Source organism: Scyliorhinus canicula, chromosome 29 (assembly GCF_902713615.1).
Source record: "Scyliorhinus canicula chromosome 29, sScyCan1.1, whole genome shotgun sequence".
NCBI lineage: Eukaryota > Metazoa > Chordata > Chondrichthyes > Carcharhiniformes > Scyliorhinidae > Scyliorhinus > Scyliorhinus canicula.
In genome coordinates, this window is record NC_052174.1 from 1493687 (window position 1) to 1517540 (window position 23854).

General features: G+C 57.1%; 1 long non-coding RNA gene across 2 annotated transcripts in view; it reads left to right on the top strand.

Moving 5' to 3' along the window:
• LOC119958450 overlaps window positions 1-23854 on the top strand; it is a 91311-nt gene that overhangs the window by 27877 nt on the left and 39580 nt on the right. The window contains exon 3 of one of the 2 annotated variants that reach the window (XR_005459030.1): window positions 15483-15661. The exons of the other annotated variant lie outside the window; for it this stretch is intronic. This is a non-coding gene — a long non-coding RNA (uncharacterized LOC119958450). Of the gene's footprint in view, window positions 1-15482; window positions 15662-23854 lie in introns of those variants that run through there. 2 annotated transcript variants of the gene reach the window in all.

Genomic DNA, 23854 nt, shown 5'->3' on the forward strand with positions numbered 1-23854 from the left:
GCCCCCTCACCCCTCCAACCCCAACCCCCACCTCACCCCTCCAACCCCAACGCCCCCCCCTCACCCCTCCAAACCCCAACGACCCCTCACCCCTCCAACCCCAACCCCCACCTCACCCCTCCAATCCCAAGCCCCCCTCACACCCCTCCAACCCCAACCCCCCCGTCACCCCTCCAACCCCGACACCCCTCCCCTCCAACCCCAACCACCCCCTCACCCCTCCACCCCAACGCCCCCCCCTCACCCCTCCAACCCCCCTCACCCCTCCAACCCCAACCCCCCCTCACCCCTCCAACCCCACCCCCCTCACCCCTCCAACCCCCTCACCGCCTCCAACCCCAACCCCCCGCACCCACAACCCCAACGCCCTCTCCACCGCTCCAACCCCAACCCCCACCTCACCCCTCCAACCCCAACGCCCCCCTCACCCCTCCAACCCAACCCCCCTCACCCCTCCAACCCCAACCCCCCTCACCCTCCAACCCCAACCCCCTCACCTCCCCTCCAACCCCAACGCCCCTCTCCAACCCCTCCAACCCCAACGCCCCCCTCACCCCTCCAACCCCAACGCCCCTCTCCAACTGCTCCAACCCCAACCCCCACCTCACCCCTCCAACCCCAACGCCCCCTCACCCCTCCAACCCCAACCCCCCCTCACCCCTCCAACCCCAACCCCCCCCTCACCCCTCCAACCCCAACGCCCCCCTCACCCCTCCAACCCCAACGCACCCCTCACCCCTCCAACCCCAACCCCCCCTCACCCCTCCAACCCCAACGCCCCCTCCAACCCCAACCCCCCCGCACCCCTCCAACCCCAACCCCCCCTCACCCCTCCAACCCCAACGCCCCCTCACCCCTCCAACCCCAACCCCCCTCTCCAACCCCTCCAACCCCAACGCCCTCCTCACCCCTCCAACCCCAACGCCCCTCTCCAACCCCTCCAACCCCAACCCCCCCTCACCCCTCCAACCCCAATGCCCCTCTCCAACCCCTCCAACCCCAACCCCCCCTCACCCCTCCAACCCCAACCCCCCCTCACCCCTCCAACCCCAACCTCCCTCTCCAACCCCTCCAACCCCCTCACCCCTCCAACCCCAACCCCCCCTCACCCCTCCAACCCCCTCACCCCTCCAACCCCAACACCCCCCTCACCCCTCCAACCCCAACCCCCCCTCACCCCTCCAACCCCAACCCCCCCTCACCCCTCCAACCCCAACCCCCCCTCACCCCTCCAACCCCAACCCCCCCTCACCCTTTCAACCCCAACCCCCCCTCACCCCTCCAACCCCAACCCCCTCACCCCTCCAACCCCAACGCCCCCTCACCCCTCCAACCCCAACCCCCCCTCACCCCTCCAACCCCAACGCCCACCTCACCCCTCCAACCCCAACGCCCCCTCACCCCTCCAACCCCAACCCCCCCTCCAACCCCAATGCCCCCCTCACCCCTCCAACCCCAACCCCCCTCACCCCTCCACCCCCACCCCCCCTCGCCCCTCCACCCCCAACCCCCCTCACCCCTCCAACCCCAATGCCCCCCTCACCCCTCCAACCCCAACCTCCCTCACCCCTCCAACCCCAACCCCCCTCTCCAACCCCTCCAACCCCAATGCCCCCCCTTACCCCTCCAACCCCAACCCCCACCTCACCCCTTCAAACCCAACGCCCCCCTCACCCCTCCAACCCCAACCCCCACCTCACCCCTCCAACCCCAACGCCCCCTCCAACCCCTCCAACCACAACGCCCCCTCACCCCTCCAACCCCAACCCCCACCTCACCCCTCCAACCCCAATGCCCCCTCACCCCTCCAACCCCAATCCCCCCCTCACCCCTCCAACCCAATACCCCCCTCACCCCTCCAACCCCAACGCCCCCTCCAACCCCAACGCCCCCTCGCCCCTCCAACCCCAACGCCCCCCTCACCCCTCCAACCCCAACCCCCCCTCACCCCTCCAACCCCAACGCCTCCCTCACCTCTCCAACCCCAACACCCCCTCACCCCTCCAACCCCGACACCCCCCTCACCCCTCCAACCCCAACCCCCCTCACCCCTCCAACCCCCTCACCCCCCTCGCCCCGCCAACCCCAACCCCCCCTCACCCCTCCAACCCCAACGCCCCCCTCACCCCTCCAACCCCCTCACCCCCCTCACCCCTCCAACCCCAACGTCCCCTCACCCCTCCAACCCCAACGCCCCCTCACCCCTCCAACCCCCTCACCCCCCTCACCCCTCCAACCCCAACGTCCCCTCACCCCTCCAACCCCAACTCCCCCTCACCCCTCCAACCCCCTCACCCCCCTCACCCCTCCAACCCCAACCCCCCTCACCCCTCCAACCCCAACGCCCCCTTACCCCTCCAACCCCAACCCCCCCTCACCCCTCCAACCCCAACGCCCCCTCACCCCTCCAACCCCCTCACCCCCCTCACCCCTCCAACCCCAACCCCCCCTCACCCCTCCAACCCCAACGCCCCCCTCACCCCTCCAAACCCTATAACATCCAGGCAAATGTCAAAACCACGTTATCCATAACGCCCATACATGAGAATGAACCCAACACAGAAGAAACAGAAAAACCCAGCCAAAAACCGTCAAGATGTCCAAACTCCGTACAGTCTCAGTCTCTGCCTCCATTGCCTCTGCCGTTGTGTGTGACCCTCAGCTTCGCCGGGTAGACCAACCAGCACGTTGCGTTTATACAGCACAGCCTTAGCACGTCCGAAGGTCCCTCGCCACCTTGCCAGCTCCGTCGTCAAGTCCTGGTTTACACGTATACCCTCGCCCCACCACCCCCCCCCCCCCCCCCCCCCCCCCCCCAACCCCACCTCTCCGTCCCCACCTCTGCGCTCCCTCCTTCACCTGGAAATGATGGAAACCCCCATCCCCACCCTCGGGGGCTCATTCGCCCTCGGTTTCAGCCAGACCGGTGGGCCCTGTCCATCCCGTACGGAGTGCGCCCCCCCCCCCCCCTCCCCCCCTCTCCCCCATCAGCTCGCTGAGGTATTCTGTCGGACTCCAGCTCTCCACCCCTTCGGGCACGTCCACGATGTTCAGGCTGTGCCTTTGCGACCTGTTCCCCGGGTCGTCCACCTTGACTCTCCTCCGCCCTCTGTTAATCCCCCGCCACCCTCCGCAGCTGCCCATCCACCGAGGTGAAACGGTGACTGGGCCGTGACAAGGCCTCCTCCATCCCTCTCCTTTCCTCCCCCTCACGGTCGTCGAAGGTCTCAGGATTTTGACAAGATCCGGCATGGTCTGATCCAGAAGGTGAGAGCCGTGGGATCCAGAGCAATTTGGCAAATTGGATCCAACACTGGCTCAGGGTCGGGGGGCAGAGGGTGAAGGTCGAAGGTTGTTTTTGTGACCGGAAGCCTGCGTCCAGTGGTGTTCGGCAGGGATGGGTGTGCTGGGTCCCTCGCTGTTTGTCGTGTACGTTGATGCTCCGGACGGGAATGTGTGGGGGGGAGGGGTGATCAGGAAGCTCGCAGATGTCACTACAATCGGAGGTGTGGTGAATGGCGAGGAGGGAAGCCTCAGATTACAGGCCGATATAGACGGGCTGGTCAGACGGACAGAACAGTGGCCAATGGAATTTAACCCGGAAAAGTGTGAGGTGATGCATTGTGGGAGGACTAACAAGGCGAGGGAATAGGCAACGAACGGTAGGGGGCTAGGAAGCACAGAGAACCAGTGGGATCTTCCTGTGCATCTCCATAGATCCCAAAGGCAGCTGGACAGGTAGATCGGGTGGGTAAGGAGGATTATGGTCTACTTTCCTTTATTAGCCGAGGCAGAGAGTTTAAGAGCGGGGGAGGTTATGCAGGAACTGTATAAAACGCTGGTTAGGGCACAGCGAGAGTATTGTGGGCAGTTCTGGAATCCACTTTATTTCATAAAATTTTCATAGAATTTACAGGGCAGAAGGAGGCCATTCGGCCCATCGAGTCTGCACCGGCTCTTGGAAAGAGCACCCTACCCAAGGTCAACACCTCCACCCTCTCCCCATAACCCAGCAATCCCACCCAACACTAAGGGCAATTTTGGACACTAAGGGCAATTTATCACGGCCAATCCACCCTAACCTGCACATCTTTGGACCGTGGGAGGAAACCGGAGCACCCGGAGGAAACCCACGCACACAGGGGGAGGATGTGCAGACCCCGCACAGACAGTGACCCAGCTGGGAATCGAACCTGGGACCCTGGAGCTGTGAAGCAATTGTGCTGACCACTATGCTACCGTGCTGCCGTTTCTGAAATTTCTCTCTGTGTCCATTTTGCTTACAAAAAATCCTTGGATCTACCAGCTGACAATTCTTTAGCTAATTACTGAAATATATATAATTATTCCGAAATGTCGAGTGGGAATCAGAAAGACCTAATCAAGGGCGGTTAGCACTGCTACCTCACAGCGCCAGGGACCCGGGCTAACACTGCTACCTCACAGTGCCAGGGACCCGGGTTAACACTGCTGCCTCACAGTGCCAGGGACCCGGGTTGGCACTGCTGTCTCACAGTGCCAGGGACCCGGGTTAGCACTGCTGTCTCACAGTGCCAGGGACCCGGGTTAGCACTGCTGTCTCACAGTGCCAGGGACCTGGGTTAACACTGCTGCCTCACAGCACCAGGGACCCGGGTTAGCACTGCTGTCTCACAGTGCCAGGGACCCGGGTTAGCACTGCTGCCTCACAGCGCCAGGGGCCCAGGTTAGCACTGCTGCCTCACAGCACCAGGGACCCGGGTTAGCACTGCTGCCTCACAGTGCCAGGGACCCGGGTTAACACTGCTGTCTCACAGTGCCAGGGACCCGGGTTAACACTGCTGTCTCACAGTGCCAGGGACCCGGGTTAACACTGCTGCCTCACAGTGCCAGGGTCCCGGGTTAACACTGCTGTCTCACAGTGCCAGGGACCCGGGTTAACACTGCTGTCTCACAGTGCCAGGGACCCGGGTTAACACTGCTGCCTCACAGTGCCAGGGACCCGGGTTAGCACTGCTGCCTCACAGTGCCAGGGACCCGGGTTAACACTGCTGTCTCACAATGCCAGGGACCCGGGTTAACACTGCTGTCTCACAGTGCCAGGGACCCGGGTTAACACTGCTGTCTCACAGTGCCAGGGACCCGGGTTAGCACTGCTGCCTCACAGCACCAGGGACCCGGGTTAGCACTGCTGTCTCACAGTGCCAGGGACCCGGGTTAACACTGCTGCCTCACAGTGCCAGGGACCCGGGTTAGCACTGCTGTCTCACAGTGCCAGGGACCCTGGTTAACACCGCTGCCTCACAGTGCCAGGGACCCGGGTTAACACTGATGCCTCACAGAGCCAGGGACCCGGGTTAGCACTGCTGTCTCACAGTGCCAGGGACCCGGGTTAACACTGCTGCCTCACAGCGCCAGGGACCCGGGTTAACACTGCTGTCTCACAGTGCCAGGGACCCGGGTTAACACTGCTGTCTCACAGTGCCAGGGACCCTGGTTAACACTGCTGTCTCACAGTGCCAGGGACCTGGGTTAACACTGCTACCTCACAGCGCCAGGGACCCGGGTTAACACTGCTACCTCACAGTGCCAGGGACCTGGGTTAGCACTGCTACCTCACAGCGCCAGGGACCTGGGTTAACACTGCTGTCTCACTGTGCCAGGGACCCGGGTTAGCACTGCTGTCTCTCAGTGCCAGGGACCCGGGTTAGCACTGCTGTCTCTCAGTGCCAGGGACCCGGGTTAGCACTGCTGTCTCACAGTGCCAGGGACCCGGGTTAGCACTGCTGTCTCACAGTGCCAGGGACCCGGGTTAACACTGCTGCCTCACAGTGCCAGGGACCCGGGTTAGCACTGCTGTCTCACAGTGCCAGGGACCCTGGTTAACACCGCTGCCTCACAGTGCCAGGGACCCGGGTTAACACTGATGCCTCACAGAGCCAGGGACCCGGGTTAGCACTGCTGTCTCACAGTGCCAGGGACCCGGGTTAACACTGCTGCCTCACAGCGCCAGGGACCCGGGTTAACACTGCTGTCTCACAGTGCCAGGGACCCGGGTTAACACTGCTGTCTCACAGTGCCAGGGACCCTGGTTAACACTGATGCCTCACAGAGCCAGGGACCCGGGTTAACACTGCTGTCTCACAGTGCCAGGGACCGGGTTAACACTGCTGTCTCACAGTGCCAGGGACCCGGGTTAACACTGCTGCCTCACAGTGCCAGGGACCCGGGTTAGCACTGCTGTCTCACAGTGCCAGGGACCCGGGTTAACACTGCTGCCTCACAGTGCCAGAGATCCGGGTTAACACTGCTGTCTCAGTGCCAGGGACCCGGGTTAGCACTGCTGCCTCACAGCACCAGGGACCCGGGTTAACACTGCTGTCTCACAGTGCCAGGGACCCGGGTTAACACTGCTGCCTCACAGTGCCAGGGACCCGGGTTAACACTGCTGCCTCACAGTGCCAGGGACCTGGGTTAACACTGCTGCCTCACAGTGCCAGAGATCCGGGTTAACACTGCTGTCTCAGTGCCAGGGACCCGGGTTAACACTGCTGCCTCACAGTGCCAGAGATCCGGGTTAGCACTGCTGCCTCACAGCACCAGGGACCCGGGTTAACACTGCTGTCTCAGTGCCAGGGACCCGGGTTAACACCTCTGCCTCACCGTGCCAGGGACCCGGGTTAACACTGCTGCCTCACAGTGCCAGGGACCTGGGTTAACACTGCTGCCTCACAGTGCCAGAGATCCGGGTTAACACTGTTGTCTCACAGCACCAGGGGCCCAGGTTAGCACTGCTGCCTCACAGCACCAGGGACCCGGGTTAGCACTGCTGTCTCACAGTGCCAGGGACCCGGGTTACCACTGCTGCCTCACAGTGCAGGGACCCGGGTTAACACTGCTGCCTCACAGTGCCAGGGACCCGGGTTAACACTGCTGCCTCACAGCACCAGGGACCCGGGTTAGCACTGCTGTCTCACAGAGCCAGGGACCCGGGTTACCACTGCTGCCTCACAGTGCAGGGACCCGGGTTAACACTGCTGCCTCACAGTGCCAGGGACCCGGGTTAACACTGCTGCCTCACAGCACCAGGGACCCGGGTTAGCACTGCTGTCTCACAGTGCCAGGGACCCGGGTTACCACTGCTGCCTCACAGTGCCAGGGACCCGGGTTAACACTGCTGTCTCACAGTGCCAGGGACCCGGGTTAACGCTGTTGTCTCAGTGCCAGGGATCCGGGTTAGCACTGCTGTCTCACAGTGCCAGGGACCCGGGTTAACACTGCTGTCTCACAGTGCCAGGGACCCGGGTTAACACAGCTGCCTCACAGTGCCAGGGTCCCGGGTTAACACTGCTGCCTCACAGTGCCAGGGGCCCGGGTTAGCACTGCTGTCTCACAGTGCCAGGGACCCGGGTTAACACTGCTGTCTCACAGTGCCAGGGACCCGGGTTAACACTGCTGCCTCACAGTGCCAGGGACCCGGGTTAGCACTGCTGTCTCACAGTGCCAGGGATCCTGGTTAACACTGCTGTCTCACAGTGCCAGGGACCCGGGTTAACACTGCTGTCTCACAGAGCCAGGGACCCGGGTTAACACTGCTGTCTCACTGCGCCAGGGTCCCGGGTTAACACTGCTGTCTCACAGTGCCAGGGACCCGGGTTAACACTGCTGTCTCACAGTGCCAGGGACCCGGGTTAACACTGCTGTCTCACAGAGCCAGGGACCCGGGTTAACACTGCTGTCTCACAGTGCCAGGGACCCGGGTTAGCACTGCTGTCTCACAGTGCCAGTTACCCGGGTTAACACTGCTGTCTCACAGTGAAGGGAGCCGGGTTAACACTGCTGTCTCACAGTGCCAGGGACCCGGGTTAACACTGCTGTCTCACAGTGCCAGGGACCCGGGTTAACACAGCTGCCTCACAGTGCCAGGGTCCCGGGTTAACACTGCTGCCTCACAGTGCCAGGGGCCCGGGTTAGCACTGCTGTCTCACAGTGCCAGGGACCCGGGTTAGCACTGCTGTCTCACAGTGCCAGGGACCCGGGTTAACACTGCTGTCTCACAGTGCCAGGGACCCGGGTTAACACTGCTGTCTCACAGTGCCAGGGACCCGGGTTAACACTGCTGTCTCACAGTGCCAGGGATCCTGGTTAACACTGCTGTCTCACAGTGCCAGGGACCCGGGTTAACACTGCTGTCTCACAGAGCCAGGGACCCGGGTTAACACTGCTGTCTCACTGCGCCAGGGTCCCGGGTTAACACTGCTGTCTCACAGTGCCAGGGACCCGGGTTAACACTGCTGACTCACAGTGCCAGGGACCCGGGTTAACACTGCTGTCTCACAGAGCCAGGGACCCGGGTTAACACTGCTGTCTCACAGTGCCAGGGACCCGGGTTAGCACTGCTGTCTCACAGTGCCAGTTACCCGGGTTAACACTGCTGTCTCACAGTGAAGGGAGCCGGGTTAACACTGCTGTCTCACAGTGCCAGGGACCCGGGTTAACACTGCTGTCTCACAGTGCCAGGGAGCCGGGTTAACACTGCTGTCTCACAGTGCCAGGGACCCGGGTTAACACTGCTGTCTCACAGTGCCAGGGACCCAGGTTAACACTGCTGCCTCACAGTGCCAGGGACCCGGGTTAACACTGCTGTCTCACAGTGCCAGGGACGCGGGTTAACACTGCTGTCTCACAGTGCCAGGGACCCGGGTTAACACTGCTGCCTCACAGTGCCAGCGACCCGGGTTAGCACTGCTGTCTCACAGAGCCAGGGACCCAGGTTAACACTGCTGTCTCAGAGAGCCAGGGAACCGGGTTAACACTGCTGTCTCACAGTGCCAGGGACCCGGGTTAACACTGCTGTCTCACAGTGCCAGGGACCCGGGTTAACACTGCTGTCTCAGAGAGCCAGGGAACCGGGTTAACACTGCTGTCTCACAGTGCCAGGGACCCGGGTTAACACTGCTGTCTCAGTGCCAGGGACCCGGGTTAACACTGCTGCCTCACAGTGCCAGGGACACAGGTTCACACTGCTGTCTCACTGTGCCAGGGACCCGGGTTAGCACTGCTGTCTCACAGTGCCAGGGACCCGGGTTAACACTGCTGTCTCACAGTGCCAGGGACCCGGGTTAACACTGCTGCCTCACAGTGCCAGGGACCCGGGTTAACACTGCTGTCTCACAGTGCCAGGGACCCGGGTTAACACTGCTGTCTCACAGTGCCAGGGACCCGGGTTAACACTGCTGTCTCACAGTGCCAGGGACCCGGGTTAACACCGCTGCCTCACAGTGCCAGGGACCCGGGTTAACACTGCTGTCTCACAGTGCCAGGGATCCGGGTTAGCACTGCTGCCTCACAGTGCCAGGGATCCGGGTTAGCACTGCTGCCTCACAGTGCCAGGGACCCGGGTTAACACCGCTGCCTCACAGTGCCAGGGACCTGGGTTAACACTGCTGCCTCACAGTGCCAGAGATCCGGGTTAACACTGCTGTCTCACAGTGCCAGGGACCCGGGTTAACACTGCTGTCTCACAGTGCCAGGGACCCGGGTTAACACTGCTGCCTGACAGTGCCAGGGACCCGGGTTAACACTGCTGTCTCAGTGCCAGGGACCTGGGTTAACACTGCTGTCTCACAGAGCCAGGGACCCGGGTTAACACTGCTGTCTCACAGTGCCAGGGACCCGGGTTAACACTGCTGTCTCACAGTGCCAGGGACCCGGGTTAACACTGCTGTCTCGCTGTGCCAGGGATCTGGGTTAACACTGCTGTCTCACAGTGCCAGGGACCCGGGTTAACACTGCTGTCTCGCTGTGCCAGGGATCTGGGTTAACACTGCTGCCTCACAGTGCCAGGAACTCCGGTTCACACTGCTGCCTCACAGTGCCAGGGGCCCAGGTTAACACTGCTGTCTCACAGTGCCAGGGACCCGGGTTAGCACTGCTGCCTCACAGTGCCAGGGACCCGGGTTAACACTGCTGCCTCACAGTGCCAGGGACCCGGGTTAACACTGCTGCCTCACAGTGCCAGGGACCCGGGTTAACACTGCTGCCTCACAGCACCAGGGACCCGGGTTAGCACTCCTGCCTCACAGCACCAGGGACCCGGGTTAGCACTCCTGCCTCACAGCACCAGGGACCCGGGTTAACACTGCTGTCTCAGTGCCAGGGACCTGGGTTAACACTGCTGTCTCACAGTGCCAGGGACCCGGGTTAACACTGCTGTCTCACAGTGCCAGGGACCCGGGTTAACACTGCTGCCTCACAGTGCCAGGGACCCGGGTTAACACTGCTGCCTCACAGTGCCAGGGACCCGGGTTAACACTGCTGTCTCACAGTGCCAGGGACCCGGGTTAACACTGCTGCCTCACAGTGCCAGGGACCTGGGTTAACACTGTTGTCTCACAGCGCCAGGGACCCGGGTTAACACTGCTGCCTCACAGTGCCAGGGACCCGGGTTAGCACTGCTGCCTCACAGTGCCAGGGACCCGGGTTAGCACTGCTGTCTCACAGTGCCAGGGATCCGGGTTAGCACTGCTGCCTCACAGTGCCAGGGACCCGGGTTAACACTGCTGTCTCACAGTGCCAGGGACCCGGGTTAGCACTGCTGCCTCACAGGGTCAGGGATCCGGGTTAACACTGCTGTCTCACAGTGCCAGGGACCCGGGTTAACACTGCTGTCTCACAGTGCCAGGGACCCGGGTTAACACTGCTGTCTCACAGTGCCAGGGACCCGGGTTAGCACTGCTGTCTCACAGTGCCAGGGACCCGGGTTAACACTGCTGCCTCACAGTGCCAGGGACCCGGGTTAACACTGCTGTCTCACAGTGCCAGGGACCCGGGTTAACACTGCTGCCTCACAGTGCCAGGGACCCGGGTTAGCACTGCTGCCTCACAGTGCCAGGGACCCGGGTTAGCACTGCTGTCTCACAGTGCCAGGGATCCGGGTTAGCACTGCTGCCTCACAGTGCCAGGGACCCGGGTTAACACTGCTGTCTCACAGTGCCAGGGACCCGGGTTAGCACTGCTGCCTCACAGTGCCAGGGACCCGGGTTAACACTGCTGCCTCACAGTGCCAGGGACCCGGGTTAACACTGCTGTCTCACAGTGCCAGGGACCCGGGTTAACGCTGCTGTCTCACAGTGCCAGGGACCCTGGTTAACTCTGCTGTCTCACAGTGCCAGGGACCCGGGTTAACACTGCTGCCTCACAGTGCCAGGGACCCGGGTTAGCACTGCTGCCTCACAGTGCCAGGGACCCCGGTTAACACTGCTGCCTCACAGTGCCAGGGACCCGGGTTAACACTGCTGTCTCACAGTGCCAGGGACCCGGGTTAGCACTGCTGCCTCACAGTGCCAGGGACCCCGGTTCACACTGCTGCCTCACAGTGCCAGGGGCCCAGGTTAACACTGCTGTCTCACAGTGCCAGGGACCCAGGTTAGCACTGCTGTATCACAGTGCCAGGGACCCGGGTTAGCACTGCTGTCTCACAGTGCCAGGGACCCGGGTTAGCACTGCTGTCTCACAGCACCAGGGGCCCGGGTTCGATTCTGGCCTCAGATGACTATCTGTGTGGAGTCTGCACGTTCTTCCCACGTCTGCATAGATTTCCTCCGGGTGCTCCGGTTTCCTCCCACAATCCCAAAGAGTGGGCCGAGGTAGGGGGCTCTTTCAGAGGATCAGTACGGACTCAATGGGCTGAACGGCCTCCTTCTGCACTGTCGGGATTCTATGACACCCTAACATCATCGAGAGTGAGAAGGCCCTGGTTTGAGAACTCAATACAGCACAGAGAGACGGCCTTTGGCCCATCGAGTCTGCGCCGACCAGAGGTACCTTCCTACCCCCCCCTTTCAGGCAGCGAGTTCCAGACCCCCCCCCCCCCCCCCCCCCCCCCCCCCCGCTCCCCCCCTCTGGGGGAAAGGTTTTTCCTCCCATCCCCTCTAAACCTCCTGCCCCTCACCTTAAATCCCTGCCCCCTGGTCACTGACCCCTCCACCAAGGGGAAAGGTTTCTTCCTGTCCACTCTATCTGTGCCCCTCCATCTCAATCCCGAACCCCCTCAGCCTCCTCTGCTCCAAGGAAAACAATCCCAGTCTATCCGATCTCTCTTCATCGCTAAAACTCTCCAGCCCAGGCAACGTCCTGGTAAATCTCCACTGCTCCCTTCCCAGTGTAATCATGGGCCTTGAAGAGTGAGGAGAATGTGGGACTCGCTCCCACAGGGAGTGGGGAGAATGTGGGACTCGCTCCCACGGGGAGTGGGGAGAATGTGGGACTCGCTCCCACTGGGAGTGGGGAGAATGTGGGACTGGCTCCCACAGGGGAGTGGGGAGAATGTGGGACTCGCTCCCACAGGGAGTGAGGAGAATGTGGGACTCGCTCCCACAGGGAGTGGGGAGAATGTGGGACTGGCTCCCACAGGGAGTGGGGAGAATGTGGGACTCGCTCCCACAGGGGGAGTGGGGAGAATGTGCGACTCGCTCCCACAGGGAGTGGGGAGAATGTGGCACTGGCTCCCACAGGGGAGGGGGAGAATGTGGGACTCGCTCCCACAGGGAGTGGGGAGAATGTGGGACTCGCTCCCACGGGGAGTGGGGAGAATGTGGGACTCGCTCCCACAGGGGAGTGGGGAGAATGTGGGACTCGCTCCCACAGGGGAGTGGGGAGAATGTGGGACTCGCTCCCCACAGGGGAGTGGGAAGAATGTGGGACTCGCTCCCACTGGGGAGTGGGGAGAATGTGGGACTCGCTCCCACAGGGAGTAGGGGAGAATGTGGGACTCGCTCCCACAGGGGAGTGGGGAGAATGTGGGACTCCCTCCCACGGGGGAGTGGGGAGAATGTGGGACTCGCTCCCACGGGGAGTGGGGAGAATGTGGGACTCGCTCCCACAGGGGAGTGGGGAGAATGTGGGACTCGCTCCCACAGGGGAGTGGGGAGAATGTGGGACTCGCTCCCCACAGGGGAGTGGGAAGAATGTGGGACTCGCTCCCACTGGGGAGTGGGGAGAATGTGGGACTCGCTCCCACAGGGAGTAGGGGAGAATGTGGGACTCGCTCCCACAAGGGAGGGGGGGAATGTGGGACTCGCTCCCACAGGGGAGTGGGGAGAATGTGGGACTCGCTCCCACGGGGAGTGGGGAAAATGAGGGAGGGGGGCTGGATGAACACATGAGGGAGCGAGTAATAGAGAGATGGAGAGAGGGGGGAGGGGAGGAGGCTGGTGTGGAGCAGAGACGCCAGCACCGAGCACAGTGGGTTGGCTCTCGCTCTGCCATGTTGCTCGGCTCCCTCCCATGGTGGTGTGAGATGGTCAGCCACGCCAATCCCCTCCGCCGTGTGGTAGCTGCTCTTCCCCACTCCCTGGACAGCAGGATGAGATCTGGGAGCCTCGAGCTGTTTGGTCAGGAAGTCAGGGAGGTAGGTGTGTGGAGGGTCACCTCTTATTGTTATAAATCAGCAATATTTTGAAAGATTTTGCGGCGTTGTAGGAAGTCCCACTTCACTGGCTCATTGGCTGAATGACCCACAGGACGTTGGCTGGTGCCATGGTGTTTTCCCGCCGCACGTACTGGCGGAAGAGTTGCAGGACAGGCCAGCCTCACTCATGGGTGCTGCTTCCAGCCAGAGCTACACATGCCCCACCATCCGGCGGGCAAGGGCCGGGAGTTCTGCCCATCATTTCCCACCCGCAGGGTAACTTTGCAAACCCGCCTTTGCAACCTTCGGGAGAAGTGTAGCAGAAATATGGGGACCTTTAGGTGTTGAGTTCCGTGTGGCAATGATATCCCACACCAGGTCCTTTTGAGTGAATTTTGGCCATGTTTATAATAATTTGGCTGGGAAACTTTAGGTGTTTCACTGTGCTCTCCACACCCCGTCCACTGCCATATTATTTGAGGGGACTTTGATCTTTCAGTATCTTGGACAACATTCTACCCGGCCCAGATCTCCAAAAGCAGATGGGCTGGGCTATTGGATAGGTACATAGATTATGGTAGAATAATGGAGTGTTGATTAATTTGTTCTTAAGGGCAGCACGGTAGCATTGTGGATAGCACAATTGCCTCACAGCTCCAGGGTCCCAGGTTCGATTCCCCGCTTGGGTCACTGTCTGTGCGGAGTCTGCACGTCCTCCCCGTGTGCGCGTGGGTTTCCTCCGGGTGCTCTGGTTTCCTCCCACGGTCCAAAGGTGTGCGGGTTAGGTGGATTGGCCGTGCTAATTTGCCCCTCAGTGTCCAAAATTGCCCTTAGTGTTGGGTGGGGGTTACTGGGTTATGGGGATAGGGTGGAGGTGTTGACCTTGGGTAGGGTGCTCTTTCCAAGAGCCGGTGCAGACTCGATGGGCCGAGTGGCCTCCTTCTGCACTGTAAATTCTATGATAATCTATGATTAGTCTCGGACAAAAGTTTGGCACAACATCGTGGGCCGAAGGGCCTGTTCTGTGCTGTATTTTTCTATGTTAGATAGATAGAGAAATACGATGTTGTGCCGAACTTTTGTCCGAGGTTAATCATAGAATTTTGGACACTCAGGGCAATTTATCATGGCGAATCCACCCAACCTGCACATCTTTGGACTACATAGAACATAGAACAGTACAGGCCCTTCGGCCCTCGATGTTGTGCCGAGCAATGATCACCCTACTTAAACCCATGTAACCCGTATACCCGTAACCCAACAATCCCCCCCATTAACCTTACACTACGGACAATTTATCACGGCCAATCCACCTAACCTGCACATCTTTGGACTGTGGGAGGAAACCGGAGCACCCGGAGGAAACCCACGCAGACACGGGGAGGACGTGCAGACTCCGCACAGACAGTGACCCAAGCCGGGAATCGAACCTGGGACCCTGGAGCTGTGAAGCATTGATGCTAACCACCATGCTACCGTGAGGCCCCAGTTCTCTGTTCTCTGTTCTATGTTCTATCTGGCCCACTAACAGCTCGTGGCACAAAATGGGGCCACGCTCGCTTAACGTGGCCGCCCCTCCGAGGCCGAGTTCGCGTCGCTCCGGGCTGTCACTGAGTGGCGAGGTGGGGCCCACTCGATATTCCATGTCTGGCTCCAACGCTGAGTCGAAACGCGGGGACTTTCCGAAGGTCAAGTGCGGGAAGCGGGGAGAGTTTGCGTGGGGGTTACGGTGGAGGTGAGTGGGAGAAGCTGGTGGTGGGGCTAAATGAGGTAGCACTTTCAAGGGGACAGTGCACGCACAGAAGGCGTGCGATTTGAGGATTCTGATCCTTGTGACTGTCTGCAATGACGCTCAATATCCTGACCCTGAAGGTCCTGCCCCTCTCTCCATCCTTTGCCACCTATCACGCCATAGGGATCGCGTTATGCCACATTCACTAACCAACGTCCTGCTCTGCCAACGTCACTCAGCTTCGAAATGAATCAGCCTGATTGGCCGCTCTGGATAAATGATCCCAGAGGCCTGTGATTGAAGAAATGGTTTATGTACACGTCTTCATCACAGATCTGATTTGCTTTCTCTCTTCCGCAGAATCCTCCCAAGATCCCAGCCCCGAGAAGGGGAGGCAGCCATTTCAGGGTTGGCCAGGATTGCTGCCCATGGGGGCGTGCACCCACACTCCGTACCTGCTTCCTGGAGTAGTAGACATTGTTGAGAAACCGCCTCATGTAGCATCTCATACGCTGTGTCCCATAAATTGTTTGCCTGGATTGACGTCTATAAATGTTTTACGCTTATTTTTGAATCTGGTAAATACTGTGAGTTTTTGGCATACAGTCATTTGTCTACAATCGTTAGAGTTTAACTCGCAAGAACCGAGTGGAGAGGGCATTGCTTAAAGCCTGCTGAGTAAAGCCAGATTGGAACAGCAAGCCTCAGGCACTCCGGATGATGTTACTGACAATGGGCGTACCTGATCAGTAACAGAGTTACATGATCACTAATAGAGATTAATGATCACCAATAGCGTAACATGGTCACCAATAGAGATCCATGATCACTAATAGAGTTACATAATCACTAATAGAGATCAATGATCACCAATAGCGTAACATGGTCACCAATAGAGATCCATGGTCAACACGGTAGCATGGTGGTTAGCATAAATGCTTCACAGCTCCAGGGTCCCAGGTTCAATTCCCGGCTGGGTCACTGTCTGTGTGGAGTCTGCACGTCCTCCCCGTGTGTGTGTAGGTTTTCTCCGGGTGCTCCGGTTTCCTCCCACAGTCCAAAGATGTGCGGGTTAGGTGGATTGGCCATGCTAAATTGCCCGTAGTGTCCTAAAAAGTAAGGTTAAGAGGGGGTGTTGTTGGGTTACGGGTATAGGGTGGATACGTGGGTTTGAGTAGGGTGATCATTGCTCGGCACAACATCGAGGGCCGAAGGGCCTGTTCTGTGCTGTACTGTTCTATGGTCACTAATAGAGTTACATGATCACTAATAGAGTTACATAATCACTAATAGAGTTACATAATCACTAATAGAGTTACATGGTCACTAATAGAGTTACATGGTCACTAATAGAGTTACATGGTCACTAATAGAGTTACATAATCACTAATAGAGTTACATGGTCACTAATAGAGTTACATGGTAAGTTACATGATCACTAATAGAGATGCATGATACTAGAGGATGATCAGATCAGAGTGAGAGTAGATCGATCAGAGATAGTGCCTCACGGTAGCATGGTGGTTAGCATCAATGCTTCACAGCTCCAGGGTCCCAGGTTCGATTCCCGGCTGGGTCACTGTCTGTGTGGAGTCTGCACGTCCTCCCCGTGTGTGCGTGGGTTTCCTCCGGGTGCTCCGGTTTCCTCCCACAGTCCAAAGATGTGCGGGTTAGGTGGATTGGCCATGCTAAATTGCCCGTAGTGTAAGGTTATTGGGGGGATTGTTGGGTTACGGGTATACGGGTTACGTGGGTTTAAGTAAGGTGATCATTGCTCGGCACAACATCGAGGGCCGAAGGGCCTGTTCTGTGCTGTACTGTTCTATGTTCTATGAGAGTCTGAGGAGATGGGGGAGGCCCTAAATGAATACTTTGCTTCAGCATTCACTGGGGAGAGGGACCTTGTTGCCCATGAGGACAGTGTGAACCAGGTTAACAGACACAAACAGGTTGATATTAAGAAGGAGGATGTGCTGGAGATTTTGAAAAGCACCAGGTGAGCTAAGTCCCCTGGGCCTGACGGAATACACCCAAGGTTACTATGGGACGCGAGGGGGGAGATTGCTGCGCCGTTGGCCATGATCTTTGCATCCTCACTCTCATCTGGAGCAGTAGCGGATGATTGGAGAGAGGCGAATGTTGTTCCCCTGTTCAAGAAAGGGAATAGGGAAATCCCTGGGGAACAGACCAGTCAGTCTTACATCTGTGATGAGCAAAATATTGGTAAGGATTCTGAGAGATAGGGGGCGCAATTCTCCCATTGGGAGACTAAGGGCGCGATTCTCCGCAAATGCGGCGAGTCGTAAAGGCTGCCGTGAAATTGGCCGCGTTTCACGGCAGCCTCCGCGCCCCCTCCCGGGACCCGATTCTCCCCCCCGGGCGGGGCTAGCAGCGGTGCCCCGTGAAGCACGGCATCGCGGGCTTAGCGACCGTCGCTAAGTCCGCACGCCAAGCGTCACGCCGGCTGACGTGCACGATGACGTCATCACGCAGACGCGCCAAACCCGCGCATGCTTAGGCCGTCATGCCCCTCAGCCGCCCCGCGGACTGATCCTGTGGGGTGGCGGAAGAACACATAGTGCGCGGGTATCGGACCCGCTGCCCGCGATCGGTGCGCACTTTGCGGCCGTTTTCACGAACGGTGAGAGCAGGTGTGACTGCTTTCGTGAAAACGGCCGTAAAGGCCTGGGAACTCGGCCCATCGGACATGTCGTGGGGCGGCCATTGGGGGGGGGGGGAGAGAATAGCGGGAGGGCCCTCCCCGGAGCCGCGTAAATGACCTCACCCGCGCATGCGCGGTCACCATCCTCCCCACGGGCGCCCCGCAAGACATGGCCGCACACGCAGCGTTCGTGCGCTGTTCACGTCGGCAGTGATCAGCTGTACTTGGCGCCGGCGTGAACCTGTCGGATTGGGCAGGCCGCTCGGAGAATCGCCGCTCGCCTTTTGTAACAGGCGAGTGGCGATTCTCCGGCCCGGATGGGGGGGGGTGGGAGAATCGCGTGAGGGTGCCAGGGCGGCATGGCGGGAATCGCCCGGCACTCCCGCGATTCTCCCACCCGGCGTGGGGGTCGGAGAATTTCGCCCAGGATTCATGATTATTTAGAAAAACATAGTTTGATTAAAGATAGTCAGCATGACTTTGTGAGGGGCAGGCCATGCCTCACAAGCCTCATTGAATTCTTTGAGGATGTGACGAGACACATTGGTGAAGGTCGGGCAGTGGATGTGGTGTATATGGATTTCAGTAAGGCATTTGATAAGGTTCCCCATGGTAGGCTCATTCAGAAAGTTAGGGGGCATGGGATACAGGGAAATTTGGCTGTCTGGATACAGAATTAGCTGGCCGAAAGACGACCACGAGTGGTAGTGGATGGAAAGTATTCCGCCTGGAGGTCGGTGACCAGTGGTGTCCCACAGGGATCTGTTCTGGGACCTCTGCTCTTTGTGGTTTTTATAAATGACTTGGATGAGGAAGTGGAAGGGTGGGTTACTAAGTTTGCCGATGACACGAAGGTTGGTGGAGTTGTAGATAGTGTTGAGGGTTGATGTAGGTTACACCAGGACATTGACAGGATGCAGAGCTGGGCTGAGAAGTGGCAGATGGAGTTCAACCTTGATAAATGTGATTCATTTTGGAAAGTCGAATTTGAATGCTGAATACAGGGTTAAAGGCAGGATTCTTGGAAGTGTGGAGGAACTTGGGGATCTTGGGGTCCACGTACATAGATCCCTCAAAGTTGCCACCCAGGTTGATAGGGTTGTTAAGAAGGCGTATGGTGTGTTGGCTTTCATTAACAGGGGGATTGAGTTTAAGAGCCGCGAGGTTTTGCTGCAGCTTTATAAAGCCATGGTTAGACCACACTTGGAATATTGTGGCCAGTTCTGGTTGCCTCATTATAGGAAGGATGTGGATGCTTTGGAGAGGGGACAGAGCAGATTTCCCAGGATGCTGCCTGGACTGGAGGGCATGTCTGATGAGGAAAGGTTGAGGGAGCGAGGGCTTTTCTCACTGGAGCAAAGAAGGGAGGTGACTTGATAGAGGTGTACAAGGTGATGAGAGTCATGATGTGGAGATGCTGGCGTTGGACTGGGGTAAACACAGTAAGAAATCTTGGCAGCACGGTAGCATTGTGGATAGCACAATCGCTTCACAGCTCCAGGGTCCCAGGCAGGGCCGGCTCAAGGTACCGGCAACTCGGGCAGTCGCCCGGGGCGCCATGTGCTAGGGGGCGTCAGAGACTCGGGTCCCGCGCATGCGCAGTTGGGCCGGTGCCAACCAGCGAATGCGTGGTGGCCGCCCTCCCCCAGGCCGCCCCGCACAAACATGGCGGATGGATCCAGGCTCGCCGGTTGAAGAAAGGAGGCCTGCCGACAGAGAGACCGGCCCGCCGATCGGTGGGTCCCGATCATGTACCAGGTCACTCCGGCCCCTCCCCCCTCAGGCCCCCCCCCCCCCCGCCCCCGGCCCTCCCGCGCCCCCCCCCATAAACAATGCTGGAGAAGTGGAGAAACGACTACACGATGAGATCAATAAATTCCATCCCACCATCAGACTCACCATGGACTATTCTCCAAATTGTGTTGCATTCTTGGACACACTCATCTCCATCAAGGACGGTCACCTCAGCACTTCGCTTTACCGCAAGCCCACAGACAACCTCACGATGCTCCACTTCTCCAGCTTTCACCCGAAACACATTAAAGAAGCCATCCCCTATGGACAAGCCCTCCCTATACACAGGATCTGCTCAGACGAGGAGGAGCGTAACAGACATCTACAGACACTGAAAGATGCTCTCGTACGAACGGGATATGACGCTCGACTCATCGATCGACAGTTCCAACGCGTCACAGCAAAAACCCGCACCGACCTCCTCAGAAGACAAACACGGGACACCACTGACAGAGTACCCTTCGTCGTCCAGTACTTTCCTGGGGCGGAGAAACTACGACATCTTCTTTGCAGTCTTCAACACATCATCAATGAAGATGAACATCTTGCCAAGGTCATCCCCACACCCCCACTACTGGCCTTCAAACAACCGCGCAACCTCAAACAAACCATTGTTTGCAGCAAATTACCGAGCCTTCAGAACAGCGACCACGACACTACACAACCCTGCCATGGCAATCTCTGCAAGATGTGCCAGATCATCGACTTGGATAGCACCATTACACGTGGTAACACCACCCACCAGGTACGCGGCACATACTCGTGCGACTCGGCCAACGTTGTCTACCTCATACGCTGCAGGAAAGGATGTCCCGAAGCGTGGTACATTGGCGAGACCATGCAGACACTGCGACAACGGATGAATGGGCATCGTGCGACAATCACCAGGCAGGAATGTTCCCTTCCAGTCGGGGAACACTTCAGCAGTCAAGGGCATTCAGCCTCTGATCTCCGGGTAAGCGTTCTCCAAGGCGGCCTTCAGGACAGGCGACAACGCAGAATCGCCGAGCAGAAACTTATAGCTAAGTTCCGCACACATGAGTACGGCCTCAACCGGGATCTTGGATTCATGTCGCATTACATTCACCCCCCGCCATCTGGCCTGGACTTGCAAAATCCTACCAACTGTCCTGGCTTGAGACAATTCACACCTCTTTAACCTGTGATTATCCCTCTCCCTGGATCTGCAATGATTTGATTACCTGCAAATGCTCGCATTCCAAGCATTGTCCAGCATCTCTGACTTTGTCTATATAAATGTTTCTGGAACATACCTCGCCATTCACCTGAAGAAGGAGCCGTGCTCCGAAAGCTCGTGTTTGAAACAAACCTGTTGGACTTTAACCTGGTGTTGTAAGACTTCTTCAGGTGATGAGAGGGTTGGATAGAGTGGATAGCCAGAGACTTTTCCCCAGGGCGGAAATGGCTGTCACGAGGGGACATAATTTTAAGGTGATTGGAGGAAGGTATAGGGGAGATTTCAGAGGTAGGTTCTTTACACAGAGAGTGGTGGGTGTGTGGAATGCGCTGCCAGCAGAGGTGGTGGAGTCAGAGTCATTAGGGACATTTAAGCGACTCTTAGACAGGCACATGGACAGCAGCAAATTGAAGGGGTGTAGGTTAGGTTGATCTTCGATTACCATAAATGCTCGGCACAACAGCGTGGGCTGAAGGGCCTGTTCTGTGCTTTACTGTTCTGTGTTCTATGATCATCAATAGAGTTACATGATCACTAATGGAGTTACACGGTCACTAATAGAGCTACATGGTCACCAATAGAGTTACATGGTAACTAATAGAGTTACATGATCACAAATAGAGTTACATGATCACTAATGGAGTTACACGGTCACTAATAGAGTTACATGATCACTAATAGAAATACATGATCACTAATGCAGATCCATGGTCACTAATTGAGTTACATGGTCACTAATGGAAGCGAGGAAGGATCTAAAGAGAGAGCTAAGACGAGCAAGGAGGGGACATGAGAAGTCTTTGGCAGGTAGGATCAAGGAAAATCCAAAAGCTTTCTATAGGTATGTCAGGAATAAAAGAATGACTAGGGACAGAGTAGGGCCAGTCAAGGACAGTGGTGGGAAGTTGTGTGTGGAGGCTGAGGAGATAAGCGAGATACTAAATGAATACTTTTCGTCAGTATTCACTCAGGAAAAAGATAATGTTGTGGAGGAGAATGCTGAGACCCAGGCTATTAGAATAGATGGCATTGAGGTGCGTAGGGAAGAAGTGTTGGCAATTCTGGACAAGGTGAAAATAGATAAGTCCCCGGGACCTGATGGGATTTATCCTAGGATTCTCTGGGAAGCCAGGGAAGAGATTGCTGAGCCTTAGGCTTTGATTTTTATGTCATCATTGGCTACAGGAATAGTGCCAGAGGACTGGAGGATAGCAAATGTGGTCCCTTTGTTCAAGAAGGGGAGTAGAGATAACCCCGGTAACTATAGGCCGGTGAGCCTCACGTCTGTTGTGGGTAAAGTCTTGGAGAGGATTATAAGAGATACGAATTATAATCATCTAGATAGGAATAATATGATTAGGGATAGTCAGCATGGTTTTGTGAGGGGTAGGTCATGCCTCACAAACCTTATCGAGTTCTTTGAGAAGGTGACTGAACAGGTAGACGAGGGTAGAGCAGTTGATGTGGTGTATATGGATTTCAGTAAAGCGTTTGATAAGGTTCCCCACGGTCGGCTATTGCAGAAAATACGGAGGCTGGGGATTGAGGGTGATTTAGAGATGTGGATCAGAAATTGGCTAGTTGAAAGAAGACAGAGGGTGGTGGTTGATGGCAAATGTTCAGAATTGAGTTCAGTTACGAGTGGCATACCACAAGGATCTGTTCTGGGGCCGTTGCTGTTTGTCATTTTTATAAATGACCTAGAGGAGGGCGCAGAAGGTTGGGTGAGTAAATTTGCAGACGACACTAAAGTCGGTGGAGTTGTAGACAGTGTGGAAGGATGTTGCAGGTTACAGAGGGACATAGATAAGCTGCAGAGCTGGGCTGAGAGGTGGCAAATGGAGTCTAATGTAGAGAAGTGTGAGGTGATTCACTTTGGAAAGAATAACAGGAATGCGGAATATTTGGCTAATGGTAAAATTCTTGGTAGTGTGGATGAGCAGAGGGATCTCGGTGTCCATGTACCTAGATCCCTGAAAGTTGCCACCCAGGTTGATAGGGTTGTGAAGAAGGCCTATGGTGTGTTGGCCTTTATTGGTAGAGGGATTGAGTTCCGGAGCCATGAGGTCATGTTGCAGCTGTACAAAACTCTGATACGGCCGCATTTGGAGTATTGCGTACAGTTCTGGTCGCCTCATTATAGGAAGGACGTGGAAGCTTTGGAACGGGTGCAGAGGAGATTTACCAGGATGTTGCCTGGTATGGAGGGAAAATCTTATGAGGAAAGGCTGATGGACTTGAGGTTGTTTTCGTTAGAGAGAAGAAGGTTAAGAGGTGACTTAATAGAGGCATATAAAATGATCAGAGGGTTAGATAGGGTGGACAGTGAGAGCCTTCTCCCGCGGATGGAGGTGGCTAGCACAAGGGGACATAGCCTTAAATTGAGGGGTAATAGATATAGGACAGAGGTCAGAGGTTTTTTACGCAAAGAGTGGTGAGGCCGTGGAATGCCCTACCTGCAACAGTAGTGAACTCGCCAACATTGAGGGCATTTAAAAGTTTATTGGATAAGCATATGGATGATAAGGGCATAGTGTAGGTTAGATGGCCTTTAGTTTTTGACTTCCCATGTCGGTGCAACATCGTGGACCGAAGGGCCTGTACTGCGCTGTATCGTTCTATGTTCTATGTTCTATGTTAATAGAGTTACACGATCACTAATAGAGACACACGATCACCAAGAGAGCTACATGGTCGCTAATGGAGCTAGAAGATTACTAGTAGAGTTACATAATCACTAATAGAGTTACATGGTAACAAATAGAGATCCATGATCACTAATAGAGATCCATGGTCACTAATAGAGTTACATGGTCACTAACAGTGTTACATGATCACTAATAGAGTTACATGATCACCAACATAGTTAAATGATCACTAATAGAGATCCATGATTATGAATAGAGTTACATGGTCACTAATAGAGTTGCATGGTCACTAATAGAGATCCATGATCACTAATAGAGTTACATGGTCACTAATAGAGATCCATGATCACTAATAGAGTTACATGGTCACTAATAGAGATCCATGATCACTAATAGAGTTACATGGTCACTAATAGAGATCCAGGATCAC